At 36.6% G+C, this 19,348-nt stretch overlaps 1 pseudogene; it reads left to right on the forward strand.

The window, feature by feature from the left end:
* The first annotated feature begins 1,433 nt into the window (after positions 1-1,433).
* LOC107868985 lies at positions 1,434-2,430 on the forward strand (annotated as a pseudogene).
* The last annotated feature ends 16,918 nt before the right edge of the window (positions 2,431-19,348 follow it).

The raw sequence follows: 19,348 nt of genomic DNA on the forward strand, positions 1-19,348 counted from the left end.
CTCCACTCAATAGTGAGAGACTCAACACAACTAGTTTTGTTTTCTTTGAGCCTGAAAGAAAACAAAACATGGGGGCTAAAATAAATTAAATATACATGGAAGAGCGAAACATATACTGTGTGAACTTAAAACAAAAATCTTAGTAAACACAACTAAAGCTGAGAATTACGAAGTTCAAACATTCAGCTAATACTCCATATTTGATCAAATTCATAACTGTTACCTAACTCTGAGTTAGCCATCCTTGTGTGAATGTCCTGTCCTCCAGGTAATTCTCGAATGTCAATTAAGTCGCCATACAAAAGTAAACATCCACTTCCAGCATTGTGTATATCAAGATTTGAGTAAGACACACACAAGCAATTCCTCAAGCAATCTTTCTTGCACTCGTGGAGTGTCATACTCACATCAAACCATGAATACTGTGTATCTGGTAGCTTTAAACCAAAGTACTTGAGAAACCAATCTCCCTCCTCTGCACTGATATGTTTGGTTAGCTTGTCCATAAATAATAAGGGTAGCACTGGGAGTTTACAGAGAATGTCTGTATATAATAATGGTTTCAGAAATGTGAGTTTTAGGAGATTGGAGTTTTATATAACATGTTAGTTTTATAATAATGGTATGTAGTGGTTTCCCTCAACCACTACATACCACTAACCATTACCTTATATTTTTTTTACTTTGGTGTCATTATTTCTGCTTTGACACTATTAATTTTATCTTTTAATTTGTTCCTTGCCTTTAATAATTACTTTCCTGAGGTTAGTACGTAATTGATTGAACGTTACAAGCTTTGCTTGGAACTAATTACTTTGTTGATGTTTAGTTTAGCCACTTAGAAAATGGTTTTATGTGTAGAAATAAAAAAACTATAAAATGTAACCAAAAAAAATGTGCAAATTGTTTACTAAATCAATTCTCCCACTTCAGGTCATCTCTTAAAACCACTTTATATAGATTGATAGCATGATTATCTTTCAGGGAAAACAAAAATGTTGTGCTAGCTACTACATAGCATGGGGGACACTTGGGACATATTGAAGGGATAATGGCAAAAAGCCTCTGGTAATATACGTTCCTCTCATCACATAAATGGTTTTTGGTCACGACTATTTTGAGTATTGCTTGTATCCCTTCACGCCTTGTATTAAATTTTCTAGCGACTAATTTAGTAGTAGTATGATATCCATAAAGAGAAAATGTTATCAGTTTCTTCTTTTGTACAGGTGGGTTAGGGCTGTTGATGAATACCTTTGTGCTTTGAACTCCAACTCATTGATCCGTAGAGAAAAGGTATTAAAATTTGCATGCTCACTCACCTTTAAATTGTTCGTGAATTTAAATATGAGCTTACCTAGTGAATTTGATGCTATGGTGTCAAAATTCAAGAGAATTTTATGTTTTATAGGAGTATTCAAGAGAATAAAAATAGTTATTAAGATGCTGCTATTGAGCTAGGCAAAGAATTAATCTCAAGAAACATTGATTTAGTCTATGGAGAAGGTAGCATAGGCCTAATGGGTTTGCTTTCACAAGTAGTTCATGATGGTGGTAGGCATGTTATTGGAGTTATTCCTAAGACACTCATGCCTAGAGAGTCAACTAATGAAATAGTAGGAGAAGTGACGGTAGTTGCAGATATGCATCAAAGAAAAGCAGAAATGGATAGGCACTCTGATGCTTTTATTACTTTATCAGGTTGGTATAAGCACTCACTACTAGTCCAATTTTCACTCTTTTGCACTCAAATTCCCAAAGTCAAATAGAAAAAGGACATCACGTGCTTTTAGTTTGCTATTTCATGCATAGATTCACTATATCTCTTGTCTATTTTTTTTTCAGTGAGTCCAAATAGTCTATTTAGCTTAGTAGTCTATTTTTATTCTTGAACTAGAAATATATAGAATGTGTCAAAGCATCTCTTAATCTTGTTATCTTGAGCATTACCACGTGAAAAGTTAGAATTATGAAGTTTCCAAAAGAAGGAAAGTGATGTTCTTTTTCCATTTGGCTTCATCAAGTGTAGTTTGGGATTTACTTTAAATTACATAGTCAGAATTCTAATAGAAAATAAAATTTTTATTGCATTCAGGTGGTTATGGCACACTTGAGGAGCTACTTGAAGTAATTATGTGGGCACAACTTGGCATCCATGATAAGATGGTAGGATTGCTGAATGTAAATGGATATTACAATTCATTATTGTCATTTATTGACAAAGTTGTGGAGGAAGGCTTCATCGATCTCAATGCTCGCCAAGTCATCGTATCTGCGCCAACAATAACAGAGCTTGTTAAAAAACTGGAGGAATATGTTTCTTGCCATGAAAAAGTTCTTTCGAAGTTGAATTAGGAGATGGAACAGCAGCTTGGCTACCCTCAAGCACGTTCTTTCTCTCCTTCAGCTTACTTTGAAGCTAAAGAGTAGGTGTATTAACGTCCATTTGTAAAAGTGTTGTAACTTTTTACCTAAATTTTGGTATCTGCATCACAACAATGAAAGAATTGTTGCCTTTTTTTGTACTAAATTTGAATTTGAAGATTTCCAAGAATTAAGTTTTTTGAGTGTCTGATGATTTGTAAATATAGCTATTAGCGACAATAAAGTAGTGACTAAATTTAGTCGGAGCTACTGAAAAACTTTAGCGATGGACAGATTTGGTTGCTAAATATGGCTACTTTGGTTGCTAAATATAGCTACTCAAGCAATCTAATTATGTTTCAACATATCAGCAACAAAATATTCTGTCATAAATATAGCCACATCAAAAATAAATTTTGAAAATAGCAACGCTATCGCAATGGATAAATACGTCGGTAATATCAACAACCAAAATATATCGTCGCTAAGGGGTCATAAATTTTGCAATGAAAATCATTTTTTCATCGCTATAAGGCTAGCAACGAGCAATATAGCAACAAAAGCATTTCCGTTGCTATTCCGTTTCTATTTCTATTTAGCAACGGATTTTCATATGATAGCAACAAAAATGGCACGTCACTAAATGCAGTTTTTTAAGTAGTGTATTATGTCTTAGACTTATTTTTGGCTATTATTAGGGGCATGTCCCGACACTTTATTGATATTCAGTTTTGTTTTACTATTTAGATGGCTTTATCTGGACTGTTGTGGTTATTGGGCGATGTCGGTCGATCATTTGGTTGGTCGGTGGTGGTTATTTATGGACATGTATTAAAACTTTCTTAAGCTATTGCACGCTATCTTGTCATATGTTTAGAATTTATCCAACATGGTTTTAAGGTGGTCTACGATTTGGGGTATTAGGGGTGGTCTTCGGTCCTTGATGGACTTGAGTACCTGTCATAATAAGGCCCTAGTTTGGGTTGTGTTAAGGTAGTATCAAAGCCTGGTTTGGGGTCATTGGGTGTCCAACAAATCCATGTCATGTAGAGTCTTATTTATGGGTGTGTATTATGCTACACTTATAAGGGAGAGGCTATGAGGCCTGTCTTATTTCAGGCTGTACTGTGTATGGTCTTTAAATCTTCTCTAACTCTCATTTGTTCTCTTGTCAAACAAATACCTCCTAGTCGATCTGAAGCTCGTAGAAACTCCTCTTTCCCACATAAGACAACACTGATAGGACACACCCTACTATGGGTCTAGACTCGATCTAGGGGTCCAGTTCCTGATTGTCCTTCTGGAGTTCCACCGATCCTCTCTAGTCCTTCTTGAGCTCCTCAGGATAATATGTAGAATGTAGAATTTCGTTAGTCTATTCATATGTTAGCTTAGTTGGTAGCTTCTCAATCTGAGCGTGTAGCTTCTGTTACTCCATCTTCTGAAGACACAAGGGTTGACCAGTTTATAAGGTTGAGCCCTCCTGTGTTCACTAGTTTTGAAGTTTAGAAAGATCCTTAAAACATTATAAATGAGATGGAAAAGATCTTCCATTAATACATTCTTTTAATGTGGAGGGTGTAGAATTTGCTGCCTATTAACTGAAGGATGTAGCATACCAATGGTATGAGGAATGGGAACAGTTTAGGGAAGACGCTGCTGAATCCACACTATGGGATGATTTCTCTAGTGATTTTCTTGACCTCTTCTTTTCTCAGGAGTTAAGAGAGGGAAAAATGAAAGAGTTTATTAATCTAAAGCAAGGTAGGATAACAGTCAAGGAGTATGACTTGAAATTTCATCAGTTATCTGATATGCTCCTAAGATAGTATCTAGCATGAGGGCTAGAATGAGGAAATTTGCTTTTGGGTTATCCCATGATTTGATTCTAGAGAGTAAGGTTTCCTTGTTGAACAATGATATAGACATCTCCAGATTGGTTGAATATATGCAGTAAGTTGAGGAGGAGAATAAAAAGTAGGTGGAGATAGGGGAAAGGCAAAGTAAGAAGTTTAGATTTATTGATTAGGGTAGAGGTTAGCAGTACAATGGTAGAGACAGTGGAAAGTAGTCTAAGAAAAACTAGGAGAGTTCTGGTTCCTACTCTGTGGCTAGTGCTCCTTATCTGAAGCTGTCAGGTGATCATTGTTCTTAGCATAATAGTATATTTAGGGCACAAGGTGCCCAATCTCAGGCTAGTAGGGCTCAATCTGCTCCATCATATCCTCTTTGTAGATTTCACAGGAAGGCGCACCATGGGTTTTGTGATAAATAAAGGAACAAGTGTTTTAAATATAGTAATATTGGTCACTTGCAGAAGGGTTGTCCTTCTAAGGTTGCTTTAAAAGCAAATAATATTCCCGTTGCCACTTTATCAGCTCCTACACAAAAGGGTGCTGCTTATATTTTTGGTACTGGTGCTAGCTGGAATCGCTTGTATGTCTTGCTACCCGCCAGTAATCCGAGGCTTCTCCCAATATCGTTATTTGTATGTTAAGACTCTTCTCACGTGATGTATACTACTTGCTTGATTTGGGGTTTACTCTTTTTTTATGTGACCCTATTTATGGCTGTATATTTGGTTTCGGTCCTGAGTGTATCCCTGATTCCTTTTTGGTTTCTACCCCGGTAGGTGATAAATGAGATCTAGGACAAGGGTTAGTAATGCAACACTCTGAGATACAAAACATAATGAGTGAAATTTACTAAAAGACGTTCACAAAATATGGTTACTAAAAGAGTCTATAGAGGATGTGTGGTATTTGTTTATGCTAGAGAAACTCTAGTAGATTTGATAAAGTTATACATGGTTAATTTTGATGTTATATTGGGGATGGAATGGTTGCACTCGTGCAATGCCTCTTTAAATTATTGAACTCGTAAAGTCATGTTTAAATTTCCTAATGAGCCTGTCATTGAGTGGGAACAGGGTTCTGAAGTGACTAAGGAAAGATTTATATCGTATCTTAGAGCCTAGAAGTTGATTTCTAAGGGATGTCTTTATCATTTAGTCTTGGTTAAATATTCGAACTCGGAGGGTCCTTCCATATAATTTATTCCCGTGATTAATGAATTCCCTGAGGTTTTTCCTGATGATCTTCCTAGTATCCCTCCCGACAGGGAGATTGATTTTGGGATTAACCTTATTTCGGACACTTGTCCTATTTCCATCCCTTTTTATAGAATGGCTCTGGCTGAGTTTTGGGACCTTAAATATCAGTTGAAAGACCTTTTTGACAAGGGTTTTATCTATCCTAGTATGTCTCTGTGAGGTGCTCTTATTTTTTTGTGCGTAAGAAGGATGGTTCTCTTCGAATATGAATCAATTACTATTAGTTGAATAAGATTACGGTGAAGAATAAGTATCCTCTTTCTTGGATTGATTATTTATTTAACCAGCTTCAGGGTGCTAGATTTTTCTCTAAGATTAATCTTCGATCGGATTATCATCAGCTAAAGATTAGAGAGGTAGATGTCCCTAAGACTACCTTCTGAACTTGGTACGATCACTGTGAGTTCTTAGTCATGTCTTTTGGTTTGACTAATGCCTCTGTAGTATTCATGGACTTGATAAATTGAGTTTTCTATCAGTTTCACGATTTGTTCATCATCATATTTATAAATGATATTCTAATGTACTCTAAGAATAGGGCAGATCACGTGGACCATCTTCGTACCGTATTGTAAACCTTGAAAGATCAATATTTATATGCTAAGTTTTTTAAGTGGTAGTTCTGTTTGAGAGTTGTTACTTATCTGGGTTATGTCATTTCTAGTGAAGGGATTATAGTGGATCCGCAGAAAGTTACAGTGGTTAGTAAGTGGTTTAGGCCAATGTCTCTAACCGATATTATGAGCTTCTTGGGTTTAACTGGTTACTTTAGGAGAATTGTAGAGAGTTTCTTGACCATAGCTGCCCCGCTAACTAAGTTGACCCAGAAGAAGGTGAAGTTCTTGTGTTCTGATGCTTGTGAGGGTAGTTTTGAAAAGCTAAAAAATAAGTGGACTTCAGCTCTAGTTTTGACCCTATCCGAAGGTAATGATGGATTTATGGTATATTGCGATGCATCCTATGTGGGACTTGGTTGTGTGTTGATGTAGAATGGTGGGGTGGTGGCCTATGCTTTTAGGCTGTTAAAAACTCATGCGAGGAATAATCCAACTCATGACTTAGAGTTGTTGTCTGTGGTGTTTGCATTGAAGATTTGGTGTCATTATTTGTATGGAGTCTATGTAGATATCTTTTATGATCATAAGAGCTTGCAATATGGGGTTAACTAAAAAAATTTGAATCTCAGGCAAAAGAGATGGGTTGAGTTACTGAAAGACTACGATATGAGTTCCATTACCACATAGATAAAACTAATGTGGTTGTTAATGCTATTAACAGGTTATCTATGGGGAGTCTAGCTCATTTGGATAAAGATAAGAGGGAATTGGTGAAAACTATTCACTGTTTGGCAAACCTTGGAATTTGTCTCTCGACTCTGAGAATGGGGCATGTTTTTTAAAAAGGTGGCGCAGTCCTCTCTTGGTACTGAAATAAAGGAGAAACAAGTATTAAATCCTATCTTAATAAAGATTGAGGAAGATCTGGGACAACAAAAGGTTGTAGCTTTTGAAATTGGTGCTAATGGAATCTTAAGATACAAATGCAAATTATGTGTTCTCGATGTAGGTGGATTACGAGAGAGGATATTGGTCGAGGCTCATGATTGTTTTACGCTATTCATCCTGGTTTGACAAAGATGTATCTTGGTCTTAAGGATATTTATCAGTGAAACAATATGAAGCAAGATATGGCCAGTTTTGTGGATAAATGCATGGTGTGTTAACAAGTGAATGTTGAACACTTGCGACCCAGAGGGTTGTATCAAGAAATTGAGTTGCCTGTGTGGAAGCGGGAAGTGATTAACATAGATTTCATTACCGATATTCCTTGGTCTCAAAATCAGATTGATTCTAGTTGGGTCATCGTGGATAGTATGACTAAGTCTACTCACTTCTTGCCAGTGAGAAGAAATTTTTTGGCAGAAGACTATGCGAAGTTGTTCCTCCAGGAGATTGTGAAGTTGCATGGGGTGCCTATTTCTATAATGTCAGATCATGGAACCCAACTCTCATCACAATTTTGGAATTTATTTCATAGAGGTTTGGGAACTAAGGTGAGCCTTAGTACTACTTTCCACCAGCAGTCGGATGGGTAAATAGAAAGGACTATTCAGACACAGAAAGACATGCTTAGAGCTTGTGTGATTGACTATGGTGGTAGTTGGGTTGATCATTTGTCTCTTATAGAGTTTGAGTATAATAATAGCTACCACTCTAGTATTGGTATGGCTCCTTTGGAAGTCATGTATATTAGGAGGACTAGGTTTCCCCTCGGGTGGTTTGAAGTTGGTGAGGCTGAGATGTTTGGCCTGTATTTGGTTCACCAAGCGATGGAGTATGTGAAGGTAATTCGGAATAAGATTAAAGCAGCCCAGAGTCACCAAAAGTCCTTCGCGTATATGAGGCAAAGGGGGTGGAGTTTAGTATTGGTGATGGGTGTTTTTAAAGGCACCCCCTATGAAAGGAATAATGCGGTTTGGGAAAAAGGGGAAGCTCAATCTCCGATATGTTGGTCCGCACTTGGTGTTGAACAGGGTTCGTAATGTTGCTTATGAATTGGAGTTACCTCTATTTTAAGCTCCATTCATCCGGTGTTTCACATTTCGATGTTGAGAAAATGCGTGGGTGATCTTTCAATGGTTGTTTTTTTAGAGGAGGTAGGTATTTCAGATTCCTTATCTTATAAGGATAGCTCGGTTGAAATTTTGGATTGCCAAGTTCGTCGGTTGTAAACAAAGGACGTAGCTTTGATAAGGGTTCTATAAAGAAGCCACATGGTTGAAGAGTCTAATTGGGAAGCTGAAGAAGTCATGAAGTCCAAGTATCCATTTTGTTTTTCTCCCCGGATAATAGTGCTTAAGGTATGTGTATTCCTTGACATCTTTGTTTTCTGACTTTTTAAAGAAATGAGGGATTTCCTTAGCCTCTTTGTTTTCTGTCTTTACTAAAGAAAAGAGTAGAGGTATGTGGAGTCAATTTGTGCTAATAAATGCTTGTCTCATCATCCAGGACGAATGATCTAAGTAGGGGCGAATTGAAACATTTCAGATTTTTGTCCCTTAAAAATTCCTTGGGCTTTGAGCTCACTACCTTGGTAACGACTTTCCCTATAAGTCGTAAGGTGTCCTTATGAGTCATCGGGATGAGTCATAACTAAACTTGTAAGTTTGTAGCTAGATTATACTCTGATTATGAGTGGATTACTATGAGCCATAAGGATATGTTATGAGTCGTTAGGTGTAATCGTAGGATGTCCAGTGTTAGTCCCAAATTTGGTTCTGTGTTGATTACGACTGGACCCTATGAGTTGTAGGATCCAATTATGAGTGGTTCCATTGAGTCGTAAGGATAACAATGTAGGGTGCCTTGGTGGTACTTTCTTGGTTATGACTTATGGTGATGAGTCGTAAGGAGTGGTTACGAGTCAAGGGTTGACTCGTAGACAAAGATGACCCTTTTTTAGATTTTAAGTTAAGGGCATTTTAGACATTTCCACTCTTACCCAACTGGAAATCTACATCTTATAAACCATTTAGGGTATCATTATCCCTCATAAACACATCAAAGAAACTTCTTAACACTCTCAAATTCCTCAAGTTCAAGAACAGTTTGGGTTTTTAAGAGGTTGATCATTAGGACTTTCAAGGGTGATTTCTATCCATACATCTTACTATTTCAGGCATGCGACTCTTCCCTCGTTGTGAATTCGTTAAAAAGCATATGTATTAAAGTGTTATTCCTTATAAATTCTTTTGGTTTTGAAAACAAGGGTTGTGGGTTTTGAATGCTTATTGTTGAACAATGTCTTCCGATGATTTAGTTATGATTATTCATGTTTTAAATATGGTTTTGAACTTATAGGTGCATGGGTATGGTGGATGAATGAGGGAATTGTGATTTTTCCAAACTTGTGACTTTTGAATAGTTATGACCCCAACCCATGGTGTGATTTTGTGTTATGAGAAAGGTGAGAATTTGTAAAATTGAACTAGTCTTGAACTATTGCATGATATAAGAGGTATTTGAAACACAATGGTCTGATTTAATGAACAAAGGGAGTTGGTGTCCCCCACCTTGTATTAATGAACAAAAGGAGTTATTTCCTCAAAGTTAATAGGAATTTTTTTTGGCATGTTGTTGTTACCTTGAAAGTATAGTTGGTATGAGATACCAATAATAAATGCTTTACTGTGGAATATGGTTCATGAATTGGATTGTGTGTTAAATATTTTAACTAGACTATAACTAGGGTTGTGTAGCTGAGTCATGAAAGTGGAGGTGTAGGTGATCTATACTGGAAACCACGTTTGCCGACGTGGGGATCAAAGTAATAGGAAGGTTTTAGTTCCCCTTAATTTTATTTCATGATTAGGGAAGTTCGATTCCCTCGTAAATCATTATATGATGGGGTGATTCAATCTCCTTAGTATATGTTGGGAAGTTTGAGTCCCCCTTATGCATATATATGATATTATTCTCCGGTTCATGCGGCTACTTGCACTAGGGACCACCAGGGGTGAGAGCTGGGGTACATATAGTGCATGGGTACTATTATATGATGGTTGATCTACACAATCCAGGTTAAATTTTTAAAGTTCTTGCTAAACCTTGTTCCCCATCCCGGCATGATATGTATACATGTATTTACATATGGTTATTGTGCATTGGTTGACTTGATTTGAATTGATGGCATTATTTTATCCTTATCCCTAAGTTACATGCTAGAGTTCACCCCACTAACCGTCTTCAAATGTTGTATCCCCACACAATGCAAGAATTGACCATACTTTTACTTCTCCTAGTGATTAGGATTCGGGATCAGCTCTTGAGTTGACATTAAAGTGGTAAGCTTCCATTCATTGGAAGTCTACATTTTGTGTTTTGTTCCTTTTATTTCTTAGACTTATTTTTGTCTATGATCGGGGGCATGTCCCGACACTTTTTTAATTTTCAGTTTTGGTTCACTATTTAGAAGGCTTTGTCTTAACTATTATGGTTATTGGAAAATGACGGTCGGTCGTTTGGCCGATCGACAGTGGTTTGTTATGGCCATGCCTTAAAACTTTCTTAAGCTATTGCATGCTATCTTGCCATATATTTGAAATTCATCTGACATGGGTGTAAAGTGGTCTATAGTTTGGGGTGTTGGGGGTGGTATCCAGTCCTTGTTGGACTTGAGATACCTATCACGACAAGGCCCTGGTTCGGGTCGTGTCAAAATAACCATGGACTAGGGCTATGAAAAAACATATATGGTTGAGGCAACCCAAGAAGCTCATTACGTCTTTCTTGCTCTTCGGAGGTGGAAGATCCTCAATGGATTTGATCTTGACCAAATCCAACTTTATACCCCTACAATAGTAAAGCCAAACAACATTCCTGCAGGGACTCTGAAGACATATTTGTCGAGTTCAACTTCAGATTGTATTTTCTCAATCTATTAAATAACTTCTCAAAATCAGCCAAATGATTTGTACCCTTATTTGACTTAATGATGGCATCATCTACAGAGACATCAATTTTCTTGTGGATAATGTCATGGAATAGAGAGGTCATGGCCCTCATGTATGTAGCTTTAGCCTTTTCAACCCAAATAGCATAAACTTGTAGCAGTAACCCCCCATGGAGTAATGAAAGCAGTTTTTAACGTCATCCTTGTGCATGTTAATGTAATGATAACCAACAAACCAATCCACAAATAATTGTTGTTTGGCACAATTATTGATCAAAATATGGATATTTGGGAGTGCAAAGTCATCTTTAGGACTAGCCTTATTGAGGTTCCTATAATTCACACAAACTCTAACCTTTCCATCTTTCTTAGGGACCGTCATAACATTGGCTAACTATGTTGGATACTTCATTACCTAAAGGATACCAACCTCAATTTGTTTTGAGATTTCTTCTTTCATTTTCAAACTTAGATCGGGCTTATACTTTCTAAGTTTCTTCTAGGTAAGGGGACAAGATGATCAGTAGGAAACCTATGAGCTACGATTGAAGTGCTTAACCCTGTCATGTCAGCATAAGGCCCAGCAAAGACACCTGGGTGCTTTCTCAAGAACCATACATATTCCTCTTTCTCATTTTTAATCAAATTAACACTGAAACGGTTTTCTTTTACTACTTCAGAATACCCTACGTTTACTACTTCTGATTCCATGAGGTTTTTCTTGGGCTAATCTTTAAAATTTTTAACCTTAATATCAAATTCCTCGGGGGTCTCATCTTCTTCCGCTTCTTCTAATTCAGTTATATTGTGTTGCACTGTTTTGTTATATGTCAGTCTCATATTCAACATTTTTAAAAGTGATTTTGTTGTAAGAAAAAGAAATAGAGAGTATCAATAAGCCAAAAAGAAAACTTTTATTAATTGTGCTAAAATATCTCAAAACATAACGTTAATTTAAAAGGACACAAAAACTTAAACTGCAAACTACCTCCAAAATTAAGTCTAATTATTTTGAAATCATGAAAAACATCATAATTCTTCCAAGTCTAACCAAGTGTACGACTAGGATTGGATGGAGTGGCGGTCCAACTGCTGAGTGTAGCCTTCCATCCATTACTTTGACTAGAGACTCCTCTCTCCTTGTTGATAATGAGGTTGTAATCTTCTTTCTTAGCCAGAAATAGAAACTTAAGGCCTTCCAATATCTTCTCTTCACTATGGCACTGTACTCATAACCCAATCATAAATGTTTCGTCTTGGACTATTTCTATATAAGCTCGATTATCCCTTGCAATATTACTTCAATTCCTTTACCTAGTTTATATGTAAATCTAAGAAATATTCTTTTACCTTTACTCTTCCACAACAGCTCACTTTAGTGCTTCTAAATAGCTCCATAGTGTCAAGACTCTCTTGTCCTCTCTCACCATGTATCAGCACCTCTTGAAGATCATATACAAACTTAAGGCATTGGTAAAGTGTGAAAGAGACTACACCAACCATATGAATCCACAATCATTCGAGAAATAAGTTATATGATGTAGGTATATCCGTCACTTCGAAAGTTATGGGAAAAATGACAGGACCCATTGCCATGTTCAATGTAATCTCCTCGATGTTTTCTTTCTAAGAGCTATCAAATGCTCTTACATTAATTCTCCAGGTCTTCATCTTAGTTAAATCGACTTCTAACCCAATCAAGGTACCCAAAGGATAGATCTTTAATCTCGAAACTAGATCAATCAATACTCGGGATATCACTTTATCTTCATATTGCACTGTGACATTCAAAGATTTTTTCTGTGATCTTTTGTTAATGCTTTCAACAAACTCTATGGTATGAAATATTTCCCCATAGAGACTCTCCTTTCCCTTAAGGGTATATATGGGATGCCCTCTCTCACTATGTATCATCATCTCTTTATGATTATATTCAAAGTTGAAGGTTTGGTTTAGTGTGAAGGGGATTGCAGCGGCCATGTGCATCCAGGACTGTTCGCACAATAAGTTGTATCAGGAAGGAATGTCCATCACCTGGAAAGTTATGGGATTAACTGGACCCATTATCATGTTCAGCGTAATCTCCCTAGTGGTCTCTCAAAGAGAGCCATCAAATTATTTCATATTCATCTTCCAGGTTTGCATTTTAGCCAAATTAACTTCCAACCTTATGAAGGTAGCCAAAGGATAGATATTTGATCCCAAACTTAGATCAATCAATACTTGAGATATCACTCTCTCTTTATATTACAATGTGACATGCAAAGCCTTATTATGCAATCTCTCTTTAGGTGGAAACTCATCATCATAAAAGGATATCTTGTATTCTTCAAACACCTGCCTAACTATATGGGCCATTTCTCCACCTGTTATGGTAGCCGACACATAGTCTTCACTTAAGATCTTTATTGTAGCCTTTTTGAGGTTCTCAGAAGTGTGCAACAGTGTCAAGATAGATATTTGGGCTGGAGTCTTATTCAGTTGATTCGCGATCGAATACTCATAGCCTATATCTTCTTCGAAATACCATTTTTCTCTATTTCCATGATGAGATGCTTACCCTTGATAGAACTCCCTCAGACCAAATTTTTGGGTGTGTATACTCTTCTCAATCTAGTAACCTCTTGTGCGATATCTGTTTCGTCCACCTTTGCTTTTTAGAGGATATTTTGCTCATAGTTTGATAGGACTGCATGAGAATTATAATACGCTGAGAAGGATCTTAGGAAGACTCTTAGGACTATGAAAGGAGTTTTATGCATGGTCACCTCAACTTCAAATGGTGCCCTTCTTCGTTCGCCAATGGGAGTACCCTTTTCTTTCTCAATAAAACAGATGGAATTTTTCAAGTCTACATCCTCATCAACATAGAGCATATTCTCCCGATGATCCAAAAGCAGATCGTTGGTGACGTTCGGCATCTGGATCTTTCAACTGAATGGACTTGGTGTTAATCAACTTTAAAATTTTATTTTTCAGGAAAAACATACCTCAATAGGATTCCTTTTCAACTCAGAATCATAGGCACAAATCTGATCAGGACGATACCTCATAGACTTAGTATTAACAGGTACAGTTGCAATAGGTGTGAAGTAGCCCACTTCTTTGAGATTATTCATATAGTTGGGCTATGAGTCCAGCTAGAGGGGTGTATTTTTTCTTCTCAAAATTAGCTTTGGGTTTTTTATTTGGCTGAGGAGAAGGCTAGGATGATTGAACTTAAGCAGGTTGGACATTGTATACCGATATGTAGGTCTTGGAAATTATAGATGTGTTTGATACGAAGTAGGCACTTGGTATATTAGGGTCTGATATGGCACTGGGGTTTTACTGGGTAAAGATATACTAGGTATGGTATTGGAGATTGTGGATAGGGTGATAGAGGTGGAGTATAGGTCTGGTAACTTAGAACACTATTTGAAGGCTGGGGTACCCTCATTGTACCTATCTCCTTTTTTTATTGTTCTACGAGGTCCCTCCAGGCTGTTAAGCTTTATTAGTAGTCGATAAATATTCTAGATTGATGATTCTCCCATTCTTAAGACACTCCTCTAGCTTTTTTCCTACCTTGATGATTTCAACAAAACTTTTGTCCATGATGTAATTTTCCTTAGGGCATAATGTGGTCATTTTTAATGCATCCTTTGAGTCCAATTGATCCTAAAAATGGAATAACTGGTAGTCATTTGTTGAGGAAGTTTGTTGATAAATATGGCATCCATAGTTCTTGTTGGTCACTATCCCTAACCGAGAGACATGAATGCTTGCCTTGCCCTATGATAGATTGGATGACATCATTCTTAAGGGTATTGGTCATTTTTGTTTCCATTGGATATCTTGGATGTCCTATGAACTAGTTTTGTGAAATCTGAAGAATGTGAGATAATTTAGAGCCCCAATTTTTAAGTGTTATAATGAATAAATCCCATGGTCTCTAATGATGAAGTTACTTTGAATCCTTCAAACAAAAATTTTCTTTTCTTATCTTTAATTTTCTTTATTAACATACAAATTCCAAAAACATGTTTTATCGTTTCTCTTTTCTTTTGGTTTTGTTTTGCTACTTTCTCATAGGTATGTCTCCAAGGAAGAACTTTTCATGAGAAGCTAGAAAAGGTAATGCCCCGGATAAAGGCAAATCAAAAGATACTTCCGCAAAGGGAAAAAAACTGGTCACCAAAGATATTCCAAAAGTCCCAGATATCCAAGCTACCATTTATCGTACACGGGAAGTTGGAAAGGAAGCGAGTCAAATTCGGTTTGGTGTGGAAGGTGTGAAAGAGTTATATGATGATTAGGTAACAAATTGAGGCTTTGATCCCGAGAAGGTCTTTAGCATAAAGGGAGTTGGCACCCATTTCCCCAAAATCATTGCCGAGGTTAAAGAATGGGTTTGGGAACTTTTCACAGATATGACACCCTCTTCTCACCTACTATTCTATTTCTCTGATATTATTCGGGACTTTTATGCTTCCTATGTTGTTAGGAACAATGAACAAAGATATAAAATGACAATTTCTGAACAACCATGTCTCGAGAGTGTATTAGATCAAGGAGTGGAAGACCCTTGCACGGCCTCAGAGATCAACGAGCTATATTTTGCTTGTGACTTAGATTTTGCGGTAAAGTGCAAGAAGATGATACTTGCACGGCCTCAGGATTTGACACTTGATGCTGAGACTCATCATGATTCCACATATACTCCTCCATCATCAAGCACCGCACCACCACCTCAGCCTACACATTCGGCATGGTCTTCTACGGTGAAGTTTGCCAAGGTTGCTTCCATGACTTTTTCAAACAATGATACTCTTACCTAATTAGTGGTGGATATTTACTAATTTATTCAGGATGCTATATCTCCTTTACGTGATCACATAGAAATGTTAGAGCAGCGTGTGTCCACTCTTGAGGTGGGGGGATATTGTGAGGGGGTGGCATCTGTGAGGGCAGACCTTGATAGTTTACGAGTGGAGTTTCACTCTGGAAAGCCCTCCTTCGATCATGGTGAGGCAAGTATTGCTCTTCCTCCAGATACTCCTGGCCCAATGCTTCTATTTGATGATTTGTTTAGAGAGAGTCATGATGACATTGATGATCAAGCCAAGGTTGATCTTATAGCGTGGCAACCTGTGGCCCGATAGATTAAGCTAGCCTTATAATTATCTAGGGATGAGGAGCATACACGGATGGTTGGTTCTAGTTCTAACACTCAATATGATGATGAATAACCCTTCATAATAGACTTGATGAGAGGAGCCAGTCTGATGAGGTTTCTATTGAGATAGTACGATCATTCATCAATAGGGATCTGAGCATCTAGTGCACAACAAGGAGTCTTTACCCTCCTCTACTCTCTTTTACTTTTGCATTGGGGAAAATGCAATGTCTTTAGTGGGGGTGGGGCATTTTTAGCATTTTAATGATTCGTTTGATGGTCGGTACCTATTGTTTCACTTTATGGGATTTGGTTGGATAGATTATAGGGACATACTCTATGTTATCTCTTTGATGTTTGTGTGTATACGTTACATTTTTTCATGTTTATTTACTTTACCCCTTGTGGGGCTTGATTTGTTTTTTATTATTATTGACATTACTTTGGATGGGCCCTTGTCGGGCATTATGATAATGATGTCAAATATTATCTTGTTGTTGTTGAATTTTTGTCATGCGCTTAATATAAATGTGGTATCTGATTATGCACATTGCTTTTGTCACTTTTTGTATATATGCGTATAATAAACTCCGAGGGTTTTCTTCAAAACTTGGTTCTTTCCTAAGGAGAAAAAGTTCATTTTCTCTTTCGTTTGATCTTTTATTTTTATTTTAGTTTAGTTCCTTTGTCGAATCGAGTGATAATTCACCCGTTAGAGTTGACGAGGTGACATCCTTAGATAAAGTATCTAGTCATTTTGGTTAACTAGGAAGAAGCAAAAGTTCGACAATACTTTCAAAATGTCATTGAAAAGAAATGAAATGATTTTGAGAAAAAAACCAAAAATATAGTTTTCTTTAAAAAAGATGAAGGATGTTATTGAGCTTTTTTTTGAATGAGACCATTAAAATTAATTTTTGTCTCTCTTTACAAGGATGAGTTTTTGACTCGGAGTAACTTATGAATCTCAAATTGCTCAAATTGGTTGGGAGACTCACTTTTCGCCCTATGAGTACGATGCCATGTGTAGTGAGAGGTTTGAATAATTCTTGTACATATGTGTTGTCTGGAACTTGCCCCGAGTGTATTCAAAGCAAAATTCTAGGAAAACTTGGTTCGGAGGATGACCCGAGGCCCTTTTTGACCCGTCACATAGCCAAATTTCCACCTTACCATCGTTCACCTAGTTAACCCATTTGAGCCTTTTTTCCTAACTATCTTTCTTATTGTAATGATAACCATGTTAAAACACATAGACCCTTTTGAAAATCTCTCTTTTGTTACTTAACCTCCTTTAATGCATTGCATGATTCTAAAGAATGGATTATTGGAAAAAGCCTATGTTTGAGGGGTTGTATATTTGGGAGAAGATGATAAAAGAAAAGACAATAAAGGTGTATGTAAGGTTTTCAACACATGTTCTTAAAAGACAAGGAATGTGCTTGACGATAAAGTTGTATAACCTAGCCCATAGAACTTAAGAAAAAATATTGGATGAGTGAAGGGCTAGGAAGGGCTTATAGGTAGAAAATCTCTTGAAAAATCAAAGAAGTGAAAAAAGAAAATTGTGGCTTTAAATTGTATTGTAAATGTTAAACAAAAAGTTAGAAAAATATGAGAAATGATTTGTCGGTGAATCAGGTGGGTAGTTTGAAAATTTTGGAGGCAGAAAGGATTGAACAATTGCATTAAAAGAGGTCTTTTAGTCACTTGATCCTTATATATTATTTCCCACACCTTAACCTTCATCTTGACCCTCAATACCTTGGTGATTCTAAACTAAGTAAGTCTACATTAGTGGCGAAAAACACAAAGGGCAAGCCTATGGTTCTATTCGATGTACTTGAATATCTTTGTAGGAGTGAGTGTGAATTCTTTATTTATTTGAGCTCCTTTAAGAATTGGAATATCTTATGTGTGTGGATCTAACTCTTGCATGTGAGCGGCATCGATAATTTTGGGTAGAGGGTGGAGTTTTACTATCGGTTTGGGTAAATGAGTGAAGAAATTTGCATTATAATGTTTGAGGCAATCTTTGATGATTTTTTGTCTTATCTTAAGATGTTTTTTGATTTGGAAAGTTCATTTGATACAAACTTGCATGTTGCTTCGTAAATATATGCTTATTGAAAAATTTTGATTTACTTGTTGGCATGACATATTTGGAAAGTGTTTGTAAAGCTTTATTAGCTTATTCCTTTAGTATATTATTCTGCTGGGTGGATTTGAGTTAAATACCCTATCTCATTTAATTGTTCTTGGTTTCATGATAACAAGCAACAGTTTAAGTTACGGGGGTTGATAAGTCATTAATTTGATGACTTGCTAACACCTTTTGAGCCTAAATTATCAAGCTTTTCCATTGATTTGATAGTACTCTCTTCCTTAATGCTTATTTATGTAGGTAAAAGTTAAAAGGGATGATCGCAAATCATTCAATTTAACAAAAGGCTAAATGTGAAGAAAAAGAGTCATCCATTTTGCATTCACTCTGCATCTGCTTTGGAGCTTCTACCTATCTTCTCTGTATCTAGTTTTTGTCAGCTTTGGATCCGTTCAAACAGATTACGAGCAAGGTGGCGATTTTATAATTTTGTCAAATATTGAAGTTGGACCTATGAAAGGGTTTCTACCTCTTTTTTTAAGAACTACCTTTCATTTTTCATCTTAGCTTCTTTTTCCCATCCTAGCTTCTATCTTTTCATCTTAGCACCCATCTTTTAATCTTAGTAAAACATTGTACTAATCTTGAGTAAAAATTATATGTGACTGATTCCCAAGGAAGAATTAGTGATTATCCACTGAAGATTTATTGAATTTCTAAGTTTGGAACTATATGCTCTTTATTTCTAATGGATGAAGTCAATGATAACTTTGGTATATTTCTACGCCTTTTGTCTATGAGTAGCTAGTTCTAAATCTTGGGGTTATGCTTTCTTAGTTGTGGTAGTGCATGGGTGTTATCTATTTATCCTCCTACTTAGTTATTTGTGATGGGTGTTGCATTTATTCCATGTTTTAACTAAGAGTTGGTGGTTACAAACCCCAAACACCCTTGAACCCATGACATTCTCGAAAGAGGTGACATGGTTGAGGAATAAATGCAACTAATTACTTGATTTATTTCATTTAATGACATCTCTTAGACATAAGGTTGTCAATTGAGGCAATAGATATGGGAAATTGTCATACTTGTGAGGTCTTCGAAAGAACACATTTGTGAAAATTGGTATTGTAATTGAAAGATTGGCATCAATACATTG

Source organism: Capsicum annuum, chromosome 4 (assembly GCF_002878395.1).
Source record: "Capsicum annuum cultivar UCD-10X-F1 chromosome 4, UCD10Xv1.1, whole genome shotgun sequence".
Taxonomy (NCBI): Eukaryota; Viridiplantae; Streptophyta; class Magnoliopsida; order Solanales; family Solanaceae; genus Capsicum; species Capsicum annuum.